The sequence below is a fragment of the Canis lupus genome, chromosome 15, assembly GCF_011100685.1.
Source record: "Canis lupus familiaris isolate Mischka breed German Shepherd chromosome 15, alternate assembly UU_Cfam_GSD_1.0, whole genome shotgun sequence".
NCBI lineage: Eukaryota > Metazoa > Chordata > Mammalia > Carnivora > Canidae > Canis > Canis lupus.
The window spans coordinates 34,493,236-34,502,773 of record NC_049236.1 but is presented as its reverse complement, the minus strand read 5'-3'; the positions used below and the strand labels follow the sequence as shown (position 1 = coordinate 34,502,773).

General features: G+C 46.3%; 2 long non-coding RNA genes across 11 annotated transcripts in view; both read right to left on the bottom strand.

The window, feature by feature from the left end:
* Nucleotides 1-2,334, bottom strand: LOC111090039. 2 transcript variants are annotated; one of them, XR_005370550.1, is made up of 3 exons: nucleotides 2,255-2,334; nucleotides 754-1,201; nucleotides 1-407 (listed from the first exon to the last, which is right to left on the bottom strand). It is a non-coding gene; the product is annotated as an uncharacterized LOC111090039 (long non-coding RNA). The 2 variants fall into 2 exon arrangements; XR_005370549.1 differs by lacking the exon at nucleotides 2,255-2,334 and adding an exon at nucleotides 1,671-1,833.
* Nucleotides 2,335-5,014: 2,680 nt separating this feature from the next.
* Nucleotides 5,015-9,538, bottom strand: part of LOC100687178 — a 108,962-nt gene continuing 104,438 nt past the window's right edge. For all 9 annotated transcript variants that reach the window (XR_005370545.1, XR_005370547.1, XR_005370548.1 and 6 more), the window contains one exon: nucleotides 5,015-5,250. This is a non-coding gene — a long non-coding RNA (uncharacterized LOC100687178). The remainder of the gene's footprint in view (nucleotides 5,251-9,538) is intronic.

The window sequence follows — 9,538 nt, the reverse complement described above, 5'->3', positions numbered from 1 at the left end:
TCCTGGGCCGTTGTCTGATCCAATCTTAACAGGAAAACCATACCTCGGTAAGATGTCTTCCAGCAGTTTCTTGGTCACGGTCTGTGCTGTTTCATGTTTGTTGGGAAATGCCTCTGTCCATCCTGGCGGACAGTTTGCGGTTGTGGGATCCTCTGCTCTGCAGATCTGGGCTTTTTTAGCTGAGGCCCAGTATCCTAGAGCCTCTATGGTTTGGAGCAAGTCCCTGGTGCTTCGCAGGCATGTGTCCTGGTCCTCCACCGCCAACAGGATATCAAATGAGGATGCTTGGAATGGAACTCACCCAAGTCTTCGTGTAAGGCCTCATTGAAGATGGTCGGTGAATTTTTGAATCCTTGTGGTAGTTGAGTCCAGGTGAGCTGGCCATTGGTGCCTTTCTCAGGGTCCATCTATTCAAAGGTGAAGAGGTTTTAAATTGGGGATAATAGGTGGAGGAAAACCATAAACCGAATGTTGTGCCCCAGTGTCCACTAGGAATTCAACAGGTTGCTCCTCCACTCAGAGTTACCCTGGGCTTGGGGAGGGGTGCCAAACCCCGACTCCCCTAGTCGTCCATGTCCTCCATCTCCAAGATCTTGGCAGGGGCCTTAGGTCTTTTTTTAAGACCTAAGTAACTAAGACTTAGTTACCTAAGTAACTGGTCTTTTACCCAGTGGCCCTCTTCTTTGTAATAAGCAGATTGGTTTTTGTTCAGCTTAGGGCGCTCCCGACGGGGACCAGGGCCATCCTCCTTACCTGTCCCTGAAGCCAGCTTCTTGAGGTGCCTCCGTCTTTCCTGTGGGTCATCCATGGTTGTGGCCAGCAGGATCTTGGCTAGGTTTCAGGTCTGCCGGTCACTTAGTTTGGTTTGTTGCTAGACTCTTTCTGCTACTGTAAGTCCTACAAGCTCTTCTCTCCTAGTATTCTCTCTAAGAAGGCTGCTGGACTCTCGTCCTTACCCTGTCTTACATAACCATACCTCAGCCAGATGGGCAGGCTTGCGCGCGGCAGCCTGGAGACCTGCGCCTAGAGTCTAGCGGTGGACCCGGAGTCTATCCTTACCTTCAGCCAAGTTGTGCACTTTGGGGGGTAAAAATGGTTTTAGCCAAGGAGGGGAATTCTCGATCACGTCCTGCCAGAACAGGATGTTGGGCACCTGGTCAGGGTGGCCATCCAGTTTGTCCCTGAAGATCACGGCCTTAACCTGTAAGATAATAGGTAGGTGGAAAGTTCCTTCTCAGGGCCATCCCACGCCAAAGGTTGGCCATTCTGACATGCAGTAAGTTTGAAATTTCCCTCTCCTTATGTAAACAGTTATAACAGATAACAAAGACACAGTAACACAAACAAACGCACAAACAGTTAACTAGGCCATAGTAACACAGACAAACTTTCCAGTGCGGCCACAGAGACCGGACAGAAAGTAATCCGAAGGGCTGACAGCCAGCCCTCCTTACAGATGAGGACCCCCGTCCTCCTTACAGATGAGGACCCCGTCCTCCAGGCCCGGGCAAGGGACGTCTCCTCAAGACCCCCGGTCAATGGCCCACCAGCGTGTGCACCTAAGCCAATGCTGACCCAATACAGATTGGAATTCCTACAGGTAAAAAAGTACAATTTAGAGCTCTCAGAGAATATGCGCACAAAAGGTGGAAAAAGTTGAGTGCACTCACCACGCGTGAAATCCTCTGGATGGGGTCCTGGAGGTCTCTTGGATCCCGGATGAGCCCCCAAATGTTGTGCCCAAGATTGCGAATCCGAGAAACCACCAAGGAGCCGACACCGATGCAAGCGCATGAGGGTTTATTAGCAAGCTCGAGCTTGGGTCCAAGTATACCCGACTCAGCGGAGCAGGGACTTGGACCCGAAGTGGGTTACAGCTGGGTTTTTTATAGGCTGGTCTAGGGGATTTTCAGAAGGGATGGAGGAATTTCTCAAGTTCTGTTTACATTCTGATGTGGGGCTTTCAAGGGCATTGAGCTCTGTTCTCATTCTAATATGGGACTTTCTACCATGGAAGTGGGCTCTGTTGTCTTTCTGATATGGAATTACCTGCCGAGGACATTGAGGACATTGTGCAGTTTTTCCCATAAAGTTCAGCTCTTATTCACAGGGGCCTTAGATGGCTGTACTTGTGCTAATGCTAAACTTGAGGTGGAATGGCCTTGATTTTTCTCAGCCTCCACAATTTAATCCTCACCACAAACGTTTGAAATAAGCATTATAATCACCCTCATTTTATACGTAAGTAACTGACCTGACATCACATGGCTCTCAGAAGTGGTGGTGTTCAAACCCAGATGTGTGACTCCTTTAACCACTGCACTTGAACCCATTCCTGCAAAGAGCCCAGTGAAAAGGAGATGAGATTTAAGGAGGGAATTGAAGAGATGTGGTATCTATTTATTCATCTATATATTCTCAGTGCTCTTGCGTGGAAGCTTTCATATCTATACCACACACCTCAAAGACTACTGTCACTAAATTGTCTTTTAATATTGTTGCCTGACTTTTATAATGCTGGGTACAAGAAAAAGAGCTTAAATTCTGAATTCTTGGTGAAACTGTTGGGGAAGACACTGAATGATCCAATGGGCAACTGTGCCCTACAGATTGCACCCTCTGGAAAGTTCTCTGCGTTTTCTACAAGGTAAAAAAACTTCTTTCTCTTGAAAAATTATTCCAAATCCATTGTTTCCAATGATGTTTGTATCTGCTGCCATGTTGCACAAAATTTTAAATATAAATTTTATGCTCTAGTAGAGCAATTATAGTGACTCTCTGATGGCCAGAACATTTGCTTTATTTTTTATTTTTGCTTAATCCCACTTTATCTGTTTTTATTCTCATTTTATTGAAATCCTATTTTGGGCACATTACTAAAACAAACCCTCAAGTTATTTTAGACTAGAGTAAAAACAAACATTCTTGATATTTGGTGATTATTATAAATCCCATCTATGAATGACCAAATTTTATGTTAATAAAATAAAATCAACATTAAAATCATACTGAACTTACTGTAATCTTTCTCCAATTATTTGAATTGCATTTTGGGATCTTTCCATAATTCCAGAATATTATTTTTATGAATTATTAACTATCAAGTAAATATCAATTAATGTCAACTGTATAGAAGCATAGATATGCTGGTTAAATATTTCTAATTGATTATGTAATAGAAATTATGAATATTTATATACTGATTTCATTCAGTAAGGACTGAATATTTCTATGTATCAAGTAAAGCAAGTTTATATTCTAAGGGGGAGTTGTTATGGTCTGAGTTGTGTCTCTCCCATCCCCATTCACATGTCCCAACTCATAGTACGTCAGAATGTGATCTTCTTTGGAGAAAGATAGTCTTTCCAGAGGTAGTTAAGTAAAAATGAGGTCATTGGAGTGGGCCCTAAAACAATATGACTGGTATCCTTATAAACAGGAAATTCAGACAGAGGCACACCTAGAAGGAGGACAATATGAAGAGGCATGGGGAGAAGAAAGCCATCTACAAGCCAAGGAGAGGGTATGGAACAGATTCTTCCATCACAGCCTCAGAAAGAACCAACTCTGCCAACACCTTCATTTTGGAATTCCAGCCTCCCGAGCGATTAGCCAGTGAATTTCTGCTTAAGCCACCCAGCCCGTGATACTTTTTACAGCAGCCCCAGCAAACTCATACAAGAGGAAGAGGTTCTGAGATGACAAAGAAGTTAATGAGCTCCCAGAAGAGAAAAGCAGGCAGTTTGGCTGGAGCCCAGTGAGCAAGGGAGAGAGAGGGGGGCAAGGTTGAGGGCACGTCTATAAACATTTACCTGAGTCCAAAGCCAGGGCCTGTGAATGCGGTATGGGATAAGCTACTGTAAGAAAGAGGCTTTAAAATATCACGGCCTAAATAGGGTAAAAGTTTTTCTTCCATCCAGCGGACCAAGGGAAGATGAGAGGTCTAGGGCTGCTGGAACCAGATGCTGCCACAGAGGTCTACCATTGTCAACGTGTGGCTTCCTTCTCTGGTCCAAGACCAGTGCTCTCGTTGGTGCCATACCCCAGCCAGTGACAGGAGGAGGGAGGAAAAAAAATGCAAGTGTGGTGCTTCCATACAAAAATAAAAATGTGATTTGGAAGCTGTCCACAGGGTTTCTGCTCCCAGCCGTGGGCCAGAGCTCAGCCAGGTGACCACACTCATTGTCATGGAGTCTAGGACGCATGGTGGCTACTAGCTCTTGCTCGAGGATCTTATTTCTAAGAATTCCTTGCTAACTCAGAAAGCTGTGTTCCTATGAGTAAGAGAGAGGGGTGCCTGGGTGGCTCAGGGGGCTAAGGTGCTAAGTCTTGATTTCGGCTCAGGTCTCGCTCTTAGGGCCGCGCATCTAGCTCCATGCTCAGGGCAGAGTCTGAGTATTCTCACTGTCTCTCTCTCTCCACTGCTCTCTAAAATAAATAAATAAATCTTAAAAAAAAAAAAATAATAATAATAATGTACAAGAAAGAAGGAGCAGCCTCTGGGGAACAGTTTCTGTCCCAGCTTGACCTTAGTTAGCTGCAAGGCTGGACACGGCTCACCCTCTTCCCCCAAGGCTCCAGGACAGTAGGGGTGACATTCAGAGCGGACTGTTCTTATCTTTTATCATCTCTTCAATGATTTTCCGAGAATAGCTCTCCGAACGAGATTGGTGACCAGACAGCAGGGGCCAAGCCTTGTCTCTCCTTCGCTCCCTGGAAAATCCCTCTGCAGTGATCCCTCCCGAGGCCCGGGTTTTCTGCCATCTGGGCCTCGGCTCGTGTGCCCCGGGCCTGCGGGCCGCCAGAGGCAGGCCGTTGAGGTGTTGGCACGCTTTGCAGCTCTTCAGCACTCTGAACTTCTCCTGCGTGTCAGGAGCACTTATTAATATCAGTGCTAATAATAGCACCTAGCAGGGGTGGGCCGGGGACTTGTGAGAAGGCAGCGCTTCCCATTACCGGGCTTTCAGTGTTCCCTGGAACATGACAGGCGGGGATAAATTCAGACTTGCCTTTTCAGTGCTCTTGCTCGGGTTACTGATCCCATTACTAGAAGGCCTTCTTCGCTGGCATCCGGAGAAACAGGCAGCAAATACAGGCCGTAGGGTGTTCTCATGGTCCGTTTCTGCTGGCTGACATGGAAACGTCTGGACTCCGGGCAAGACCAAGTTTCTAACTCTGTAGCCCGAGGTCATCTTGAAATGGGGTGGGCATAAAGGCTGAGGACAGGCTGGATCTTACTTGGCTTCTCACCTGCAAAAGGGAAAAGGATGAGCAGAGAAAGCAAAATTACCCACCTTTGGGAACTATACCCCTATCTCTCATTCTTTGGCTTTGAAATCTCGTCTAGAATTGTCTACACTGATGTAAATCGCTGACCTTACTGAACCCAGGTTTAGGTCAAGAACTCTGTGGGGAGCTTGTCATGCATTATCCCCCCCCCCCCCTTTTTTTTATTCATGAGAGAGACACACAGAGAGAGGCAGAGACACAGGCAGAAGGAGAAGCAGGCTCCCTGCAGGGAACCCGAAGTGGAACTCCATCTCAGGACCCTGAGATCACACTCTGAACTAAAGGCAGATACTCGACCACTGAGGCACCCAGGCACCTGGAAGCTATCTTTCCCTGAGCACCCCTGTCAGTTAGGTCCCACGCTAGACTCTCTTGCCTGCCTGTTCTCATGTCAACCCCAAACTCACTCGGTGAGGGAAGTGGCCTAACTCCTATTTTTACAAGTGTGGACACTGAGGTAGGGTAGCTCGAAGGCCTACTCAAAGGCAATCTGGCTTGTACCTGGAATATTTAGTCTCTGATGCTCATGTTCTTGCCTCACCTTGGTTACCAATTCACTCTACTATCTCAAAGGGGGAAAATTCTTGGCCCCATGTTCATGTTTAAAACATGGAGGTTAGACCAGACCAGTGTTTTCTAGCTGTGCTCCGAGGTGGTTATACGACCACAGGGCACTGAGCAGCTCAGACTTGGATGTAGGCCTTAGTTCTTAAAACCACTTAAGCATTTAGCAAATTTATTGAGCAACTACTACGTGTTGGGCGTTGTTCTAGCCAAAAGGGGATAAATCAAGAACAAAGCCTCTGATCTCAGGGAGGCAGGGGCTAGAGGAGAGACATACTCGTACAAGTAAGACAATAATGTCAGTGTTAAACCTGGGGAGGGAAATCATTAGGGTGCTGTTACAGAAAAGAAGAGGGGTGCTTTAATTAGTGTGGCCAGGGAAAGCTTCTTTGAGTTAAAATTTGAAAAGAGAGGAGCTGGGACAGGAGCATTCCAGGCAGAGGAAACAGCAAGCGCCAAGGTCCTGAGGCAAGACACAGTTTGGGCCAATCAAGACATAGAAATAAGCCCTTTTGTGCCGATATACAGTGGCTGAGGGGGCAAGTGGACAAAGGAAAGAAGAAAGAAATCACACAGAACCTATAAGGATTTGGGAGTAAGGAGTAAGTGATAATCACTACTAATAATACTAATTTTAATTTCATAACATTAATTTTAGTAATTACTAATAATATATTTACTACTAAAATTACCAATAATGTGCAAAACCTGGATTTACCACAGAGGCAGAAAATGCAGGTTCTCACTCTCACAGCTTCTCTTGCAAGGCTGGCAATGCCATATAACCCAGTATCAGTAAATTAAACCGGAGGGGAACTTTGCTGGGGTAATCCTGGGCAGATAAAATTTTGTGAGGAAAGAAAGGACAAGCAGAAAAGCTGCATCTCCTTCTTCCTACGTTTCCTTGTGTTTTTGTTGAAACATGATGTAGGGAGCCTTGGCAGCCCTCTTGCAATAATGAGGGAGGGTGCCAAGAGATTCTCAGAGAAGTCCTGACACGGTACAGCCACTGATCCTGCTTGGAACCACCTCCCTCTGGACCAGGGTGGTGGTTATGTGAGAAAAATAAATCTCTTAGGGCGCCTGGGTGGCTCAGTCAGCTAAGCATCTGCCTTTGGCTCAGGTCATGATCTCAGGGCCCTGGGATCAAGCCCCACATCGGCTGCCTGCTCAGTGGGGAGTCTGCTTCTCCCTCTTCCCTCTGCCTGCTGCTCCCCCTACTTGCATGCATGTGTGCTCGCTCTCACTCTCTCTCTCTCTTAAATAAATAAAAATCTTAAACAAAAATCTCTTTAATTTAAGCCAATCATAGCTGGATACTTTGTTAGGCAACTGGGAACATTCCAATACATCCCTGCTCCCATCCCCTTCCTCCTATTCCCCTCCCCTTTGGAAAGAATCAGAAACCCCTCTACACCTGCCCAGGAATGCCCACAAATCCTCCAACAGAAGACAAGGCCCTGCATTTCTAAGATGACCTGCCTTAGGTCTGGTTTGCCCAGGATTCTTCTGGGACAGTTCTGGTTTGTTCCTGTTGTTCTGGTGTAATTTTAAAGAGCGCTAAAAATATTTCTGGATGGATGACAAATTATATGGCCACTGTATTACTTTTTCAAAGAGAAAAGGCTGAAGTGTGAATACCATTCCAAGGAAGAGAGAGAGAGCACCTAGCTTTCAGTTTGCAATAAAGGAGTAAATGGTTCACAGCAGCATTTTGGAAGCGGGAGAGGAAAGTAGGGCGGTGGTGGTAGGGGTCCCCCATGGAGGGAGGAGGCCCGGAAATAAGAAACTGGGAACTCTAAGGGCAAACTGCACCCACTTCCTACATTTTCAGGGATCCACCCTGCTCCTAAGAACATGCGAAGCCTTTGTTGCTGTGTTGTTCTTTATTTTCTCTCACGTACCCAAACCACCTTCCACCAGCGCCCAGGGAGGGGCTCAGGGGAGCCCACCCTTTGCCAAAGGAATCTCACACTCTTGCCTGTGTTTTATTTTATTTTTGTCCAAACCCAGGAACTCCCTGTTTCTCTGAAATCTTTCCAAGGTCCCCACAAGATTGACACAGGTGTGATGGGAAGTGATAAAGCCCCTCTCACTCACACTGTTTCAAATCTCCCTTTGCCAGACCTTTCCTGACCCCAAATCTGGCCTGAAAATCAGGCCTGCCTCCGCGCCTCCCCCATCTAGTTGAGTGAGCCTCACCTGCCTCCTGTGCTAATAAAAACAAGCCACAAACAGGGCAGTGTATCCATGCTGGCAACAAGTACTAAGTGCATAAATCAGCCTTGATTTGGATTATGTGGGCTCATTATCTGTGAGAAAACCTGGCTGCCCTCTACATCTTTGCCAAAGACGAGCTCTGTGCCTACCATCCCACAACTGCCCCTGGGGAGCTGACTCCAGGAATAGAATGAGCCCCTGTGCTCTCTAGAGCAGCACCAAGAAGTGAGGCAGCCAGCTAGAGAGGTTGTGCTTTCCAGCCCAACCTGCTGGCAGGGGCCGGCAGGGAGAAACCACCTTGGGTGGGAGTGGTTCCAGGGAGACCACCTGATTCTGGAATGGAGACTGTAGGGGAAGGAGGCGAGCTTCTTTCACTCAGCCTTCTGCCGCTGACCATCCTTGTGACAGTCAGGCCTCCTTGCTTAAGGGGCTGGGGCCACTGGGGTCGCGGGGAGGCTGGCTGGGGTGGGCGAGGCATCTGGGCTGTGACCTGGGGTCACTACACAGATTTCTTGTCACCTGTAACCTGATCGATGAGAAATTGAAAAGCTCCTGGGTGGAGGCACTTTAACTTCCAAGAGAAAAGCTTTTAATTCATCCAATGACAATCATCTGAGTGCCTACCACTTCCTAGGTACTGAGCTAAGATTGGAGGCTACAAGAGTGAACAAAACATATTCCTGGCCCCTAAGAAACTTTCAATTGCTGGGAATTTTGGACAAGATGATCAGTAGCTACAATAGAGAGTGTTAATACTAGTGGTTAAAAAAAGAAAAAAAAAGAATCATCCAGAAAAACGACTGCATGCCTTTCAATGTCATACTAAAGCATTGTCCAATAGGCTGGCCCAAAGGCCACCTGATACCCTTAATTTGGCTATTACGACTGCTTAGGGTCTAGACTTTGAAAAATTAGATCTTAATTTGCAGGAAATTGCTAAGTTGCAAAATGATTTTTGTCTGGTAGAGACATAGATGATTTCCGTCCACTGGAAAAGCCATCTCCTAAGGGTTATGATCTTATCACCTACAGGACATTATCCATTATCTTACATTTTGTTTTGTCTCTAAATTACCACTCTTAGGTCAGCATTCTGTCTTTCACTGGGTGCGTAATAATGGGTTTCTCATATACCCCTTTTATCCAGCTTTATCACCCTGCTGGTTCCCCTGTAAATAAGGTAAATAAATCTTTGAAATAGGCTCAGGATTTGTTTTATGAGTTGTGCCTTTGACTTCCTGGAAATCTTAATTTGCCACTTAGAGGTAAGGTGCTGAGTGGTCACAGATGAGGGACACCAAACCCAGTCTTGCTGTTTTCGAGATGTTTCAAAGAGAGCTCATCTGAAGTTAGACATGAGAGGCTGAAGGAATTGGTGAAGCAAAGATAGAAGGGGGACATTGTACTCAGTAGAAGGAAAGAGCTTATGTAAAGGCCTTTAACACATCATGAAGCCCAAGGATAT